At 41.9% G+C, this 17193-nt stretch overlaps 1 protein-coding gene across 4 annotated transcripts in view; it reads left to right on the top strand.

The window, feature by feature from the left end:
• The window catches only part of LOC123515594 (putative neural-cadherin 2), a 394007-nt gene that overhangs the window by 46406 nt on the left and 330408 nt on the right, over nucleotides 1–17193 (top strand). For all 4 annotated transcript variants that reach the window (XM_045274363.1, XM_045274359.1, XM_045274360.1 and 1 more), the window contains exon 2: nucleotides 8143–8183. The gene's annotated coding sequence lies outside the window, so the exon portion shown is untranslated. The remainder of the gene's footprint in view (nucleotides 1–8142; nucleotides 8184–17193) is intronic.

Here is a 17193-nt window from a genome sequence, read left to right as displayed (position 1 = left end):
TGTACACACCACTCACCACCAGACTCTATGCAAGGAGCCCTTATCACCCTTAAAGGCCCCTCACGGCATCATCTGATGGACGGTAGACACGGCACCCTGCTTAAGGCGACGCCTTGCCTAGTATGAGGCGCTGCAAGTTGACAACAATCAGTGAGCTTGAAGCCGCGAAGGAAAATGAGTCCACGCTAACAATGGGATTCCACGACAGGTTGCGATTCCAGTGTCCACGGTACAGATGTGTTTGTTGAGGATAACGATCCGTTTATCGAGGCTAACGGTGCGGCGATGGCGATGGCGAAACGATCCAAAGTATTATTACCTACACAGGTACTGGGACGAAACTTTTACCCAGAAAGGGTCAACCCCAGTCCCGTGGTTATGAGAGCAGTGACGATGCAACCTTGCAATGCCTCACACAGGTCGCCATGAGCAATGACCCGCCACACACCACTCCCCAAACGCTGTCATGAAGTGAGTCCTTTTACCTAACCTAACCTAACCTAACCTAATCTAACCTAACCTAACCTAACCTAACCTAACGTAAAGGACCACTGGTACTGTCAGTGCCTGGCTCATGGCACAGCGTGCCCTCGTTCATGGCGAGTTGTTCAGCCCGGTGTCATTATAAGCAGAGGTCCCGTACACACCACTCACCATCATATTCTATGCAAGGAGCCCTTATCACCCTTTAGGGCCCCTCACGGCACCATCCGGTGAGTGGTAGACATTGATCTCTTGCTTATGGCGACCCTTGCCTAGTGTGATGCGCTGCAAGTGGACGACTAGTAGTGAAGCTTGAGGCCACCAAGGAAAAGCAGGACCTGCAGCCAGTTCCTGCCTTGGGCCCCAGGCCGGACCCGACGGCCACCTCCTTCCCCCGTGCGGCGCCCAAGGCCGTCACGGCCCTCAAACATCTTTAGGCCGAAAGTTCTCAATCGTCGTTTTAATTTTGATTCGAATATAAAATCGTCGATGGTAAATGAAAAATAGCTTTGGTGTGAAAGTGTGCAAGAGTTAGCTGATTAATGAAACAAGGTGAGGCAGCTTTGCTCCGGAGTATTTAGTGTACTTTGCATGTTGCTGCCGTGAATGTGTACGTGTTTGTAGGTAACTGGATAGAAACAGTAGACCAATGGTAGTTGTGTAGCTATTGGGGAACTTTTGAAAATTAGTTAAGCTTCTGGATAGAGTGGATGAGTGCACACAGGTTTGCGTGTCTTATACATAAACTGCCACTTGTAAACATAAATTTTTCTATTTCATGCTCTTAGAAAAAAGCAAACTTAGTTTTCTTTATTTCCCTGATCACAATGACGTGTAAATATCAATGTTTCAATCATAAGGAAACACTAGGAGAGGACCCAAACTCCCGTTGAAGTTGCCAGATTCAACAGATATCGTAATATTTCACAGAAAAGATGGTCAACTGCATATCGTATATTTTTGGATATTCTTTTGTCACATAAGGAGATATCAAGATAGGTAAAGTATTTCTAAACATGTATCTACGACAAAAACGCTATAATAGTAGAGTTAGGTTATAACTATGCATTGTGTTTTTATATACCATCTTGCTCTATTCCTGGGACAAAGATTACTTCTTCCTCAATTGATAGCTCGAAGTTAGTATGATATTTTCTTTCCTTCTAGGTTAGTAAGTAGACTACAAGACACCATGAACCTATGAAGCCCCGTAAATGAGATTATTTTCATAACTTAGAAATCAAAGTCTGATAATGAGATTGTCTATTGCCAACCAAACCGTTCTGCATAGACGTCTTCAGCGTCATAGAGACCTAATGATGTTAGCTCATGGACAGTGGCCATCCTGACAGCGCGAAACCACAGGGGGTTCATAAGAAGATTTCCAGGGGTACTTAGATAGCTGATCTAATAAAATCCTTTGCAGTGCCATTGCATATTGAGTTCCATGTTCCATGTGACAATACTGGGGGTACTGGTAGATGGTCTTATAACTCAGGGGGTTCTTAACGATAAAAAGGTTGAGAACCCCTGTACTAGAGGGAAAGGCGAAAACTAAAAGGGAAGCACTGAAAAGAACTTGGTATTTTGAAGAACCCGTGAGGCAGCCAGTGTGGATGTGATGATAACCAAGATGTTGCAATTTGAAGGAAGAAATATAATGAAATACATGTAGTAGAAGAGAGACTACCTACCACACAAACAGTAATTTTTCAGAGTGCGCTGATGGAAAACGTGAAAATTACAGAGATACGAGTCTTCAAACTGATGGAATGGAGGTACAGAAATAGAGAAACTGAGGGAATTAGGCATTAATCAATTAGAGCTGACTGTACTAGAAGTCAGATCACAAAGAAAGGAACATGTTTTTAGAGTTTAGTAGGGAAATGTGGGAATAGCAGAGGTATTGGTCAGACCTGTGATGGAATGATCGTAATAGGAAGGGACGAAAGAATTAGCAGGTTTTAATTTTCGCAGTCTAATAAAGGAAACTCATGGGAATTATTCAATTAAGTACAAGAAGAAAAGTTTATGGAAAATTTGTGATTGAAAGACTTAAGAATATCAGAGAGAGCAGGATCAGCCAGGAGGGGCAGGAAGGATTGTGAAAGGAAGGAATCAGAAAAGGATTATATTTTTCCCGAAGGATGACATCATGTTTGTCTTGCGTCAGAGAGAGAGAGAGAGAGAGAGAGAGAGAGAGAGAGAGAGAGAGAGAGAGAGAGAGAGAGAGAGAGAGAGAGAGAGAGAGAGAGAGAGAGAGAGAGAGAGAGATTTATGTATGCGTGCGTCACAAAGTCTATAATATTTGTGAACTTTACAACATTCATGGAAGAAAAAAGACAAGAAAATAAGGGGAGCTACAAGAAACCATCAGCCCTACCTACACTTGCCTGTCTCTATACGAATCATACCTACCTATTTCCACCTAGCATCTTCATCCGTAAACTTATCTACTATTCTTCTAGATCTCTGTAATAACTCAGCTCTGATTACTGAAATTATTCCATTGACCTGCCATTATTTGAGAAAACAAATTCCTTTCTATCTTTTTTTCTAATTAAACATTAATGAAGTACCCATCAAATATCCGTGAATGCTGCAACGTCTTAATGACAACAAACAGTGAACTCTACAACAATCGTGGACAGCTTGAGAATAACATGGTAAACTCTGATAAACTCTAGAACTCCCTGCCTGCTTCTGCATTCCGATCTACCTAAGACCTGAACTCACTAAAGAGGGGGGTTTCAAGACATTCATCCCATTCTTTTGTCCAACTCTCTCGGCCCTTTTCGGATACTGGCATCTAAATGGGACTGTTTAATCGTTTTTGTTGCCCTTGTCCAGTTTTCCCTTCTTACATAAAAAGAAATAGTACCAGAGCTCTAAATAATACAATGTGTCACCTTCAGCCGCCATCCACACACTTCCTCTATTTTTTTCCTTCCCCCCCCGCGGCACCAGGGTGGGATCGAGAACCTGGGGATCGGGAGAGGGGAGCTCGAGGGAAGGTCTGGACATTATTGGGATTCTCACCGCCGTGTCGTCATCGGCCCCCGGGGTTTGTTATTTGATGATCGTGGATTGCTGATCGTAATTAATTAACAGTTGGGTGTAATAACTTGTGTTGCTCGACTGTGGTGCTTCTGGGATTAATTAAATAGATTGCAACAGCAGCAGCAGCAACAGCAGCAGCAGCAGCAGCAGCAGCGCACGCACTCTCACTTTCAAAATAAAGTGGGGCGGAGTATTTGTATGTTTTGTGTCCGCTGTAATTTTCAAGGTTTTGTTGGTGATGCGTTGTGTTATTTGGTTGCTTGATTACTGTTGTGTGTGGTATACGGTTATTGTTACTTTTATTATTATTGTTTTCTTTCTTGTTTTCGTTTTCTTCTTCCTCATTATTATTATTATTATTATTATTATTATTATTATTATTATTATTATTATTATTATTATTATTACGAAAAGCGAGGACTGAGTGAAGTTTCTTCAATGATAGAATACAGAGATGAAAAATTAACCAAAGAAAAGCTTGAAAAAAATAACAATGCTTCTATTTCATTTTAAAAGGTTCTTAAGTTTTAACAAAAGTAAGCATTCATAAGATGGTATCACTTCACATTATTATGAAATTCTCCAGTGTCGACAAAAGAAAACGTTTAAAATAGGTGTTGTCACTTCACGCTGTTATAAAATTTTCAACAGTAAATTTGGCCTCACTGTCAAGTCCACTGTTTCGCCACCTCTTGACGACAGCAGCAACAGAGAGCGACAGATTGTGTGATCGAGCAACGAGTCTTGTCATAACACACACAGAGGGATATGTTATTCTTCACTGCATTATGTTCAGCCTGTCCATGTGTCCTCGTATAGATATGTTGGCTCTCCTGTCTGTCAGAGAAACGACGTGTTGCTGCGCTGTGTTGCTGTTTCTGCATGTTATGGTATTGGTGTGGTAGTATATTACTGTTGCTGTGTTTTCATGGTGGTGTGTTGCTGGCCAGGTGTTATGGTGTATAGTTGATAAAGATTGATGATTAGTTATTTTGTATGTGGCTGTAGTGGTTTTTGGATTGGTAGTTAACGCACTGTCTGACGTGGGAGTGTGTGTATACTAGCTGTTTAGTTAAGTCATTCATGCGTGACTTCTGCACAAATTTTGGGATTCATTTGTACGAAGTCAAATACATCCTCCTTACTTAACCATGGTAGATGAAGTACAATAGTATTACCTTATATATAAATCTTATACCGTTTTCCTTACAAAAAATAATGTTAGAAAACTGGAGGCAATTACGTTACTAGCAGTTGAGAAAAACGCACTGCTGAATTGGCAACACTCAGTAATCAGTATTGGTGCTGTGCAAAAAGCTGGCATCCCTGGTCACCATCACCCAGAGGCAGCCATTAATTGTTAATCAGTGCTATGAGTGGTATCCCCGCCCTGGCAGAGGAGGACGAGATGCAGGTGTGGCTAATGGTGGATTCTGTGAGATCAGTTAGTTTGTACGTGGAGCCAATAGAGTCAGGGAGCAATGGGTTGTTAGTATTGTCCATTGTATCATATAATCTAGTAAGACTTGAATATTGTCGCGGTGTCATGTTAAGTGTGTTAGGGTAATGGGAATGGAATGTATCAGTGAAAGGTTAATGCAAGACACGTTTGTACGGTGACTTAACAAGCGTTCTAACTCTCATAAGGGGTTCAGTGGTATGGGAAGTGCCTTTCTTATTGCGAAGTTCTGGAATGGGAGAGAGTTATTATTGTGAGTTTTCTAGTATATTGTATTCATTGAATCAATGTATGTGATTATTTTTACCTTTTACTTCATGTTGGCGGGGCGGTTAATGAGTAAATGATATTCTCCAAGTGGAAACTGTTGCATCAGATTCCATTTTCACGCTTTCCTGGACCAGTGTTACATATAGTATTGCTGTGTTGGTGTGTTGCTGTTTCCATGTGTCATGGAGTCGGTGTGTTGCTTTGTTGAGTTGTTGCTTCAGAGTCATTGTATTGGTGTGTTATGGTGTCAATATTGTTCAGTCTGCAGGCACTCCGGAGAAAGAGAAATACTTGTATCTTGAACTATGTTTGTTTTTTTGCAACGCACTCTTTGGTGACACGCTGAAGCACGTGGGGGCGAGGCAAGTGTTTCCCAGGATGTCTGAGGTCACTGTCCTTGCTTGGCCTCGGGAAGAAAGCTCGTGCTCCGCCCCTCGCCCCTCAGCACACAGACTCCCCTCACTACAACCACGCAGATGGAAGGAAGCGAGGAGAGTGTTGGGGCAGAAAGCTTTATGAACCTCTTTTGTGGCAAGGTATTGTGGAGTTATGTAATGGAAGGAGATAACTGAGACCGTCTTCCACAATTGCTGAGTAATTTCGTAAAACGGCTCTTTAGTCATTTGCGAAAGCCATTCTCCTCGTATTGGACGAGGCGGGGAAAGTGCGAGGGAGGGATGAAAGGAGACAAGGACCGTGTGTTCATGCAAGACTGGCTGGCGAGGCTTCCCTGTCACGGGTCTAGGGTGGTTAAGACTGTCACGTTTTTGCTCTCCTCAAAGTACTGGTGATATAAAAATCCTCCTCACAGCAGACTCAATATTTGCTTTCTGTGCATTCTTTACTCTCCCACCCTTCTCTCTCGCCCCTCTTTGACATCTCTCTGCCTGCATTCTTCCACTCTGCCCTCCCCACTGCACAGTTAACTCTCTCCGTCACTCCTTCAAACGACTGTCAATGATGTAAAAGCCCTCACAGCAATAACAACAGTTGCTTCCCATGCATTCTCACTCTACTCTCTCACCCCTCTTTCACATCTCCACATGCATCCTTCAACACTCCTCTCCCACCACACGGCTTTCCTCAGTTAACTCATATTCTCTCTCTCTCTCTCTCTCTCTCTCTCTCTCTCTCTCTCTCTTTTTCTGACCTCAATATGTATTTATAATACGTCCCCAGGGATCAGCGGAGGGAAAGAAAAAACAGATCTTGTCTCAGAATTGGCACCAAGAAAAACGGAACTCGTAAGAGAATCTGGCCATGCGGAGAACAATCTTGAGGCGCAGCTGATATCTTGGGCGCCTCTTCCTCGTCTAATGCTCGGAAACTTACGTGGAAATGTGGGGCAGTGAATAAGACTCAAAGTGCGGTGAGAGAGGAACTAAATGACTTGAGTTTTAAAAGACGATTTGAGACATAAAGTGGAGTAAATGTTGGAGTGAGACGAAGCATTAGGTGACGAGAAAAAGATGGGAAGGTTTAAGAATATCAGATTTTTAAAGAGAGAGAGAGAGAGAGAGAGAGAGAGAGAGAGAGAGAGAGAGAGAGAGAGAGAGAGAGAGAGAGAGAGAGAGATTGTGTATATGCAAGTGAAGAATATAAAAGCAACAATATCCAGAAGGGGGAAATGACAGTTTTGTGAACCGTTGCATCTGTTTGATGGACGAATAGACACAGTGAGACCGGTTGGAGGGCAGGCCGATGTGTTTCTCTTTTCCTTACTTTATGACGCAGAATTTTCGTGGCTGGAGGGTCTGACACCTAAGGGAGAAGTGTATTACTTAACTTGCAATTGGATACTGTGTGATTAATTATTTGTCTCTTTGATTTGAGTTATAAAGGTTTTCTTGGTCATGTTTCCATATAAGCATTTTCGATATGAGTTCTCGTGACCAAGGTGTTTTAATGCTTAGGAGGTGTATTACTTAATTTGTTATAGGTAGTGTGTGATCATTTATTTGTTCCTTTGATGAATTACACTATCTTCTCTTTCTTCAGGTTTTTATACAAGCGTTTCCAATAAGAGTTCTCGTGATTAAGGCGTTTTGAATAGAAGGTGTATTGCTTCACTTGCAATAGATACTGAATGATCTTTTATTTGTCTCTTTAATGTGAGATATGGTATGTATTCTCAGCGTCTCCTGTAATAGTTCATGTGACTAAAAGCTTTTATCTAAACTTGCAGTAGATGTGAACTTGTATTTAACTCTGTTGTGAGGTATGATTGATATGTTTTCTTCGTTGAACATTCACATTGACGTCATTTTTTTTTTTATGTAAGAGGAAGAACTACCAAGGGGAAAAAACTATATTAGAAAAAAAGGCCCACTGAACTTGCAGTCTCCATAAAAGATTAGAAAGAATTAGTCAAAAGAATGGGATAAATGTCTTGACACCTCTCTCTTAAAAGAAGTATGGATTATTGTGAAAGGTGTTCTTCTTTGTGTACAGTTAACTACAGGTGACTTTGATGACGCGAGTGTGTTGTTGACATTTCTATTGAAGCTGTTAGTGAATTTGGACGTGAAGTTATTGTGAGGGACGTGAAATTAGTTGTGTAAATTGTAAGTGAGGGGAAGTTACAAGGCTGTTAATAAAGTGAAATGAAATGTTTAGTTAAGTTATTGTAGGCAATGCTTTTGTTTGTCTGTGAAATTGTTCGTGAAATTATTGCATAACTAGGTAATGTTGTTGCTAATAAAGTGAAGTAGTCAATAAAGTGAAGTGAATTGAGTCAGTGAAGAGAAGGAAGAAAAAAAAAAAAAAACTAATAAAGTAGACACTCAAAACTAGCTTCATTTAGTTAAGTGTGCGAGTGACTGAGCTTGTAGTATGAATGAAGTAATGATGGTATTTATCCTTGTTTCCAGGACGCGCCTCATTACAATTGACCTTCACCTGATACTACAAGGTAAGGCGATTGTTCTTTGTTCTCACCTCGTGTCTTTGTTTGATGCCATTAGAGCCCCTTCATGTATTGGCGTCTTTCTCAATGCATCAATATATTAAATTCTCTTCAGTATTCAACGTTCTCTGGATGTTTAGATGTGTTTTTATCATTACATTCGTCTTCTCCTTTACATTCACACCTCGTCTTGCCTTATGCATCATTATATCAAATACTTTTCATTAGTAAACTTTCTCTTAGTTCATTCTTCTTCTTTTTATTTAATTCGTTTTCATAATCCAGAGACTCTACATTTACTCCTTTTCTTGTCAGTCACTTATATTGTGATTTATATCTATCCATTAAGTAATTTCCTCCGTCCCAAGCAGATCACATTATCTGATCTCCTTCAGCCTTTATTTTCGTCTTAATATCGCGGGGCATCATGTCATCAGATCCTCTCCAGGAAGAAAAACTAATACATGACGAGGATTCTTTCATATGATTCTTCCGACGTGTTCTTTGGAAAAGCTTATTACGTCCTTCTTAGTCCCGCAGACCATAATGCAACCAGATCCTCTTCATCTAATAGATTTTTTTAGACAATGCCTTAAGCTATATGAGCAAATCTTGTTCATATTTTTTTTCCTGAATGTCTTTCATATCTTGTGACGCAAAATATGTGGTGAGATCTTCGTAGATTATTAGTCTTAGAATGAGATGCTTTTCATACATATTTCTTAATCATATTGAACACACCTTACTTTACCAATAGTTACGTTAGTATACAATGTATCTCACACCACCAGAATTTTATAGAATATAATGCAAAAAAAACTTCGTAAAAAGGAGGATAGATTTTTTATAAGTCTTGTAATGGAATCCTTATCATCTATATTTTTGAAACATAAACAACACTTACTTTATGAATAGTCAAATATTTATGTAGAATATGATACAGGATACACTTAGGAAAAGGACACATTACCCATTAGTCATGTATAAGGAGATCGTTCTCATCTGCATCTTTAACATAACTAACAAGTACTTTATGAATAGTCAACAGATTTATATAAAGCGACCATCACTACCAAGACTGCTAAATATAATACAGGGTGGATTTAGGGAAAAAAGTGATAAATTACCTATTGATCATGTAAGGAAATTGTTCTCATCTATTTCTTTAACCTAACCAACACTTAACGCATACTTGAGTTAGTAATATGCAACGTATCCGTCAACAACCGGATTTCGTGGAATATAACGCGGAAAATCTCAGTGATAGATTTCCTCATAACCTTGCAAGTGTTTTCAGAAGAACCTGCATTTCAAACTTCAAAAAAAATCAAAGTTACATGCAAAGGGACACTCAAGAAAGTGATAAAAACTGATAATGGAAAAATGTTGCCTTGTGACAGAGAGAGAGAGAGAGAGAGAGAGAGAGAGAGAGAGAGAGAGAGAGAGAGAGAGAGAGAGAGAGAGAGAGAGAGAGAGAGAGAGAGAGAGAGAGAGAGACGATAAATTTTACTTTCCATTTCTTTCTTGATCTCTTTAACCAACCACCACTCGTATAAACAAGTGCTATCTTACTTCCTAAGAGGCACTTGAGGTCGAGATAGAAACTGACAATAGAAAATGATAGCTTGAAAGAGATGATAAATGTAAGCTTCCGTTTCTTTCTTGATCTCATTGGTAAGTCAGTATTTGTGGAGAAGTTTCCAGCCTTCCTTCCTTCTAGGTCCGCTTTTTGTGGTCTCTTGGGATACGCGGGGAATACGAGGAGACATGTTTACAGAGAGAGAGAGAGAGAGAGAGAGAGAGAGAGAGAGAGAGAGAGAGAGAGAGAGAGAGAGAGAGAGAGAGAGAGAGAGAGAGAGAGAGAGAGAGAGAGAGAGAGAGGAGAGAGGAAAGTGTGTGTGTACTATTTTTCCTTTACTTTTTTGAGAATGCGTAAAGAACCTCTTGAAACACTCCCTATGGTAACGACTCCTTAAGGTTTCTGGGAGGCAGGCAAGCAAGGGAAAAAAGCAGGAAAGGAGAGGAAAAGAGGGAGAGAAAGCGTGGCGAAGTAGTACGTGTCTTGGGAACTGTTGTGCTGAGAGAGGGGAAGAGGGAGAGGGAGAGGGGAGTAATGGAGTGAAGGTGAGAATAATGGGGGATACAAGTGGTGCGGAAAAGAGGAGATTTGCCGTAATAACCTCGTGGTCGCACCCTGGACTGACGTGACCATTCCCTCGCCTCTCCGTGACTCCCGTTTTAGTTGACCTCTCAGTTTTTGTTACCGTATTCCAGCTTTGCCGCTCTGATCCATTTGGCGCGGTCACAGTTGGCTGGCTGGGTGGGCAGGGAGGCGGGTCGGTAGATAGATGGTGGGATTCATGTTTGTTGATTATAGAGAATACATGCTTTATTCATTCTCGTATATAGTGGTGGTGTGTTATGAAATAGATAGATACTCTTACATACGCGCTCCCTCTGATCTCTCATAACCACATACACACGTTTAAAAGAACACAGCAAAAAAAGTTAATAAGAAAAGAGAAGATCAGGATGTTACAAAAAATACATCGAACAATAAATCAGAAGAATGTGTTACCGGAAAATGTGATGAAATAAGTCCATGAGATACGTCAATTTAAAGATAAAAATATGGTCATTTGACTTTGAAAGAGGGATGTAACAAGCTTTAGTCGGTGGAAAGATTAAAAATAGGCATAAACACAGACATGCTTATAGACCCTCCTCCATCCCTCCAACACACACACACACACACACACACACACACACACACACACACACACACACACACACACACACACACACACTCTTCCACTATTCCACCCTCCCATCCTTCCTCCCTTCCTTTCTCCCTTCTGTCCTTCCATCTCCCCACCTTTTCACCCTTCCACTATTCTACATCTTCCTTCCACCTTTCCACCGTTCCACCCTCCAACCTTCCTCTCCTCCTCATGACTTAAACATAGGCTGCCAGTCTGCCTGTCCCTCTCGTTGCTTACACTTACCAAGGCTGGCGGCACTGTCTTGTATACCCGCCACCATCCTCCTGGAACTCGGCCTGTCAGTAATTCTATTGACAAGACATCACCATTGGAGGCTCAACTATATGCGCTAGTTTCTCTTGCATTTCTCATAGGAGCATAAGGAATTCGTGCCTGATTCTTTTTCTTGTAATCTGCAGAGTTGTGTTTGGTAGTTCTACTGACAAGGTAGCTTCTATAACTAAAACTATAACCTCAACTATATGCGGTAACTGATTTCTCTGTTATTTCTCAAAGGAACATAGAGAATTCCTGCCTGATTCTCTTTCTTGTGATCTGCAGAGTTGTGCTTGGTAATTCTATTTGCAAGATAGCTACTGTAACCAAAACTGTATATGGTGACTCATTTCTCTTAAATCTCTCATTAACTTAATGGATTTTCGTCTCTGACTTCTCCTCTTATGATATTGATAAGGAGGAAAGACATCGCCATTGAGATCAAAACTATGTAAAATTATAAATTTTTTGTCGGATTTCTCATGAGAACGTATAAGGAATTTCTCTCCTTTTTATTTTATTTTATTCAGTATTTTGTTTCATAGTTTAAATGTGCGAGAGCTTCTGGTTCCTTTAGTTATTCATTTATGTGTTTCGTTTCGTCTTTCTCCTTTGTGGACATCTCATTACCGGTGTTGCATACACGTGAATGCTTCTAGCATTTTTTATTTATTTATTCATTTATTTTTTTGCTTCATTAAAAATATATTTTATCAAGTTGTTTCTGCTTCGGGCCTCTTACATCATAATTTTAAAGCAGCGTTGAACATACACTAGGAAAAGTAATTCTAGTTTTTTCTATTCTTTATGTATTTTCTTGTTTTATGCAGCGTGCCATAACCTTGCTTCTTATGTCCCGTGGGTCGTAAGAGCGTCTGCTCCACAGGAGGGAAAGTACTTCGTGTCTTTTTCCACCTATTCATGTATTAAGTCTGGTTTTCCTTCTGCTGCATCTCATGGCTTATCATGTAGCTTAACCTTATTTCTCCGTCCCATTGGTTATAAAGAGCATTGTATCCACACGAGGGAAAGTACCTATTGCTTTTTTTTTTCTCATCTATTCACACATTTCCTTATTCATGAAGTTTTCTCTCTGGTTGTAAGGAACATTGGGTCCACACGAGGAAAAGTACGCATTCCTTCTTTTTACACCTATTCCTACATTTTCTCAGTCATGATTTTTTTTCTCTTTTGGGTCTCGTATAAAGTCATTTTACATCAGAACCTTATTTCCTCATGATCCGCGAGACGAAAATAGCCTTGGATGGACAGTAGAGCAGATACTTGTAGTCTTCTTTACCTTTTCACTTGTATTATATTGAGTTGTCTACTGGGCACCTCGTATCGTATCATATGTGTCGTAACCTTATTCTTACTATGTCGCATGGATCATAATTGCCGTTGGATCGACACAAGGAAAACACTTCTAGTCTTTTTTATTTATTCATATGTTTTCTCTTGTAATTTTCTTTCCTTCGCATCTCGTATCATATTGTTTTATATTCTAAGCTTATTTTCACACGCTCGCACGGGTTTTAATAACGTTAGATTTAATTTGATTTATGTACGTAGCTTTTAGATAATTTACATTTATATTAAAAAATCTATAATAAATACAAATGCAAGGTAAACCACATCAGATTTTTTTTTTATCAATGTATTTTCTTCCTTTAGTCATATCGTATTATCTCATCTCATCTCATAACCTTGCAAGCAGCGTCTGACCTGCACGAGGGGGAGGGGAAGTGGTGAATTGCTCCTGGCTTTTTGTTCCAAGTAAAGTGGATGTCGTTGGGGTGGCCACACATTCCTGCTGAATTATTATTACACCCGTGACAGAGACCCTTCCATCTGCCCCGGGACATTACCGTGGTAATTGCCTCTTGCATGTGTAGAGACATTACATCCACTTTTTTTCACCCTGATCCTGAAATTAAGGAAGACTCGTGTTAGCGTCCTTGTCAGAGCGAGCGAGCGAGCGAGCAAGAGAGAGAGAGAGAGAGAGAGAGAGAGAGAGAGAGAGAGAGAGAGAGAGAGAGAGAGAGAGAGAGAGAGAGAGAGAGAGAAGGGGGAGACAGACGGTAAAATGTCTCAATTACCCTCTGTCTCCTCTCCATTAGTTACTGGATGCACATTTCTCAGGACACGTTTTTTTTATTCATGTTGCTTCCTCGAATCGTGAATCAAGACAAGTCATTTGAAGCCGTTGAATTTTACCTTAGGTTTGAGAAACACCAAATGAAAACCGATGAAGTACGAACAACAGACACACACACACACACACACACACACACACACACACACACACACACACACACACACACACACACACACACACACACACACACACGAAAAAAAAAATTCTGTCATGATATGTAACTTTGTACTGAGGCAAAACAAAGCGCACTGTGATGGAGACGCAGTGTAGCAATCGCGTCATGTTACTGGGAATGGAAGTACTTGTATAAAACGCCGCCAGTTTAGCGCAGTGTTACAGGGAGTGGTAATGTTTAATAGTTTTTCTCTCGCTGTGGTGTGCGTGGTGTGCGTGGTCCTGCAGGCAGTGGTCTACCCTTTACACTGCCTGGCGCTTGTCGATGGCAGCGGGCGGGGTGTGTGCGGCATTGTGTGGCAGTGTGTGGCGGTAACTTTTATATCACAACACCCCCTTGACCGTACACTGCGTCCCCTCGGCTGTAAATAAGTGCAATAATGATACTTTATTGCACGAGGCAGGTCGGTGTTAATGGAGGTCCAGCCACGGAAACCTGATGGTGGTGGTGGTGGTGGTGATGGTGGTGGTGGGGGTAAAGGTAGCGGCTGTGCATCGTTGGGTCTAAGGATCATATTCTGGTAACACTTCTGCATCGTACCTCCACCACATTCAAAAGGCTTTAGCTGAAGTTACATGGGATTCTGAGAGTGTTTTTTTTTTGTTTTAGTGACAGATTAACAGCGGAAGAAACACTGATGAAAATTCGGCTACTCAACTCTGTGGCCTTTGAAAATAGACATGGTGTGAGAGCAAAGCGTTTCAGAATACTGGCAAGAGTCTCCTGCGCATCCTGGCCGCCTGCATAGGGTTCGGGATCAGCGCTAATGAAGGTATTACTTCTTTAAGGACAGCGATTCTTCATGCATGAATAACGAGGACCATCATCCGCCTTGCCGGGAGTGACGCCTCCTCCTCCCGTGAGCCTCCTTCAGATAATACAGCCGACCTAAGTGCTGTGGGATATAATGTCTCACGTTTTCTTCTCCCTGCCAGGTGTAATGTATCGCTGCGAGAGCACTTCACTTCATTTCCCGGCCTGCACTTTAACAATAGCGCACTCCCGGTCTGCTTCACTCCCCTCCACCACCTCTGGTCACTTGCTTTATGCGCGCACTTAGTTACACGTCGCTATTCTGTCCGTGAATGGAGAACTTTCAGTGTAACTTCAATACTAAAAGCCTTGATAGCTCCCAGGTGTTCTAGAATCAACTCGTGTACTCACCGCTGATTGAGACGAAGCGTAATGGACGGGAAGAGATGGTGTTGAATCTCAGGTTGAGGCAGTATTGTATTTGTATTCTCTTATGTTTGCCGCAGAGTGGAGAGCTGAGCCGCTACAAGTGTCACATTTGAGATACGAGACTCACTTCGTGCCCGATCGCCGCGAAGCAAGTCACCCGTGATAGTTGGTTACGACACTGCAAAATAGTGTGAGGGTTACATCCGACAAAATAGTGAGCAACAAACTTCCAGCCTTACGTGGTCCCATTAAAGGTTCCTGCTCCAAGTTATAGAAGTCTCGGCTACCTGAAGTATTTTGTGTTGCTCCCTGGCACGACAAACACCCCGATTGTCGAGGCCATGCCGCTCCTAAGGCTGCTAAATTGAGGTTTCACTTCTAAGGAAACTTTACACCGAGAAACCAACGTCATGCAAAGCGGTGTTATTCAGGTATTTGGTGTTTTGGTGTTGCGCGGACGTGGTGGCGAGGTGGAATAAAGTGAGGACAGGCAGAAGAGGAATGTGGAAGGTTCATACGTAGAATATGGCTGTGTGGACGAAAGGATGGTTGTGGCTTCTCTCTCATGCTGGGTGGTTGTAGTTTGTGTGAGTGAGGCAGAAAGAAGAAAACTTAATAGTATGGAAGGGTAGATGGTAGTTCCTTTTTTATACTTATTGTGTGATTTGAATTTGAATGTGTGAGGGAGAAGGAAGATTTGGCGTCAGGGTGAGGGAAGTATTTTATGATGCCAGAATAGGATGAAAAAGGAAGTGTATTATATTCAGGGTGTGAAGATGAATAGGAGACTACTTCTCAGTGTCAGGGTGTAAGGGAGAAGTTACTTTTAGATGTCAAAGTATGAGAGGAAGTGTACGTGGTTTAGTATCAGTGAGGGAAAGGATGCGGTGTGGAGTCAGGATGTGAGGGAGAAGCATGGAATGGTCTCAGAATGTCAGGATGTGGATGAAGATTTAGTGTCCCAGTGAGAGGCGAGAGATGAATAGGTTATCAAGACTGAAGAGAGAGAGAGACGGGTTGGCAGTAGCACGAGGGTCTGAAAAAAGGAGGGAAGAATCGGTGCCCTTGTGTTCATTGGCAGTCCTGAGGTGAAACTCGAGGCGTGGAGATTGAGGGGACGTGTCACTCTGTCCACGCGGAATCACGGCAGGCGGCCAGTCTCGAGAGGTGAAGAAACCCAGAAGAACTCGGTGGGAGGAGAGAAAGTGGATTCCTGTCACCTATTCACGTCACGGCCACTGAGATACGTCTCCCCTGATACAATAGCGCAGTGCTGGTGTCTGTTGATGGAAGGTTGCGGTGGTCAGGAGTTTGGGCTAGCAAGAAGCACAGAACCTTCACTTCATGAATCCTGACTGCCGTGAGTGGATTCTGATGCTGTTGTAAAGTTTCTCCCTTTATCCAAATTTCTTCTTCAGGAATCTCAAGTTTACTCAAGGATTATTCATCACCTCTGTGTCTCTCGCGAATGTCTTCCAGCTATGATCTTTTATTCATGACGGTGAGATGCAGTTCTCTTATGAATCAGTTTGGGATGCATCGCTGGGTGAACTCGCTTTGCTGCATCTCGTTGACAGCCTGGAATGAACAGTGATGCTGCGGGAGATACTTGCAAATGCGACTCAGGCTCTATTTTTGCAGCGCTTTCCACCTTTATCCATTTCCACCACAAGAAATTACTATAAAAGAGCGAACAAAGCAGAGCACTGAGGAGACCATTCAGCGGACGCATATCTTTCAGAGGGAACCCCCTTAGGCAGCCCATGGGGAGATAGTCGATAGTACTATCGAGGGAAATCAGGCAGCTAGGATCCCAAGCGCTCCTTTTAATACCGGTACGCACCCTTGCTTCCCGCTGCTGACAGTGGCCGCGTTACACTTTCCTTTGATACATGCGAGTGCTGGGAGTCATCAGTGGGAGAGGAGGAGCATCTCTGCGTCCCGAGATACACGCCGCCGTCCGTAGATTTGCCTCGTGGCGTGGAAGTGTACGTCCCTTCCACGCACATCGTCTCTCCTTTCCATTTACTTCAACTCGCAATTCAAACGCATCCAATTTCGTGCCAAACTGCCCCGCCACGTCCCAGTTAACAAGTTCCATGCCATAGCCGAGTCAGTCTCCGCCGCCCCAGTGCACCAACCGCGCAGCTTGCAAGTGGCCTGTAGCCGTCTCCGCCCCATGCAAGGTTCACTAATCTTGTCAGCGGCTTCCAGTAGAGATGGTGATTCTGCTTCTGTGGACCGAGTTGGCACCGTCAATGTGTGTCGAGTGCTTGTGTTAATATCAAGGACGAAATAACAGTAATATTGGTGAGTGTAACAATACTATTGATAGTAGTGATGACGAAAATGATAGTAATAATAATGATGATAATAATAATAATAATAACAATAATAATAATAATAATAATAATAATAATAATAATAATAATAATGAATAACAATTACAATTTCAGCTCCGTT

Source organism: Portunus trituberculatus, chromosome 39 (assembly GCF_017591435.1).
Source record: "Portunus trituberculatus isolate SZX2019 chromosome 39, ASM1759143v1, whole genome shotgun sequence".
Classification (NCBI taxonomy): domain Eukaryota; kingdom Metazoa; phylum Arthropoda; class Malacostraca; order Decapoda; family Portunidae; genus Portunus; species Portunus trituberculatus.
Note: the sequence above shows the minus strand (reverse complement) of the source record. Positions and strands in the feature narration are given on the sequence as shown.